A 1,672-nucleotide genomic window follows, 5' to 3' on the forward strand; every position below is an offset into this window, starting at 1 on the left:
AACAAAACTCCTGTCTTTTCCAGCAGCCGTTGTACAGCGAATACAGCAGGAAAACCAGCTGACCAAATGTGCTGGAACTCTGCTGATGTTGCTAGGAAACAGGCAGAACTCTACTGGGGTTGCTAGGTAACAGGCAGAACTCTACTGGGGTTGCTAGGTAACGCGGAGTGCCTGCTGATTTGTTTACATTCCAGATGTTTTTTAAGCTGCTCATGGTTTTTAATGTCTTTGAATTCACATGAACATAAATCATACATGAAAATAACTGATAAAATTGTTAGAAATTCACACATCAATGAGAAAAATCTGTTAAAAGTTGCATTTTATGCAAAATGGTAGTTTGTTCATATTAATATTATTAGGCCGTGACTTTTGTTTTCAAACTTCTGCTTAAAATAAAAACTTGCTGCCTCTCTGCATCGCAGCTGAAAAACTTTGAGAAACACCAGCAGTCAGGAATATGACACGGTTCCTCAACACAAACAGGAAGTGATGCGTCTGCTGCACCGTGACTCTGTTTCCACGCAGCTGACAGATGTTTTAACTGCTCCCCATCCTGATCCAATAAACCAGAAGCTGCTGAAACAACAGACCTGCTCACCTCAAACCTTCAGCATCAAACAGGAGGAAAAGCAGCAGCTGCTTTTAGCAACTCTAGTGATGTAAAGGTGAAACATCTGCTGCTTTTTCATCACTAAATGTTCTGCAGCCTGAGCCTCTTTAAACCTTCACCTGAAAAGATATATATATAAAAAACTAAGAATGTTTTAAATATTTTAATAAACTCACATCTTACAGGTTTTTCTAGCTTTTTCATGGGCAACTGCATGTTTTTTTGTTTTTTTTAATTCATATTTATATCTACACCCTGTTGAAGAAAGTGTATCCACCATCTTTTTACTGTCATGTTTTAATTTAATATAAACAGAAATAAAGTTGTGATTCTTCAAATATAACTACATATTTTCCAAAGTAAACATTTCTCAGAAATGAAAGTTGCTTTTCTTCAAAACGTTGTTTAACATTTCCAGCAGTAAATGAGTTTTATTTTGACTTTATTGAAGGTAAAAACTTTAACATATCTCTGGTTTATTACTTTAAACTTTCTGCTCTTTTCTCCTAAATTACACTTTAAAAGTTTGAATCATGCAGAATGAAGGCACAATAATGGTTAAATATGTTAAATATGAATCCATTTGGTGTTTTATTTGCTGCTGTGCTGCAAGCTGCCGCATGGGGGAGCCATTTCACCGGAATCAGAATAAGAAGAACCAGAACTAAGGATCTAAAGCGCGGGGCTCAAACTCCAGTCCTCCAGTCGCCGTCCTGCAACTTTTAGATGCGTCTCTGCTACACCACACCTGAATAAAAATAATTAGGTCATTAAGGCTCTGGAGAACTTAGCTACACAAGAAGGAGGTAATTAAGCCATTTCATTCCAGTGTTTTTTACCTGTGGCACATCTAAAGACTGCAGGACAGCGGCCCTTGAGGACTGGAGTTTGACACCCCTGTTTTAGAGTCTCCCTGGTCCAACAACCAGCCGGGTTCTTCCGGAGAACCAGTCGGGTTCTTCCGGAGAACCAGTCGGGTTCTTCCGGAGAACCAGCTGGGTTCTTCCGGAGAACCAGTCGGGTGTGTTGAAGTAGAGACACATCTAAAAGTAGCAGACC

The sequence above is a fragment of the Gambusia affinis genome, linkage group LG20 (genome assembly GCF_019740435.1).
Source record: "Gambusia affinis linkage group LG20, SWU_Gaff_1.0, whole genome shotgun sequence".
Lineage (NCBI taxonomy): Eukaryota > Metazoa > Chordata > Actinopteri > Cyprinodontiformes > Poeciliidae > Gambusia > Gambusia affinis.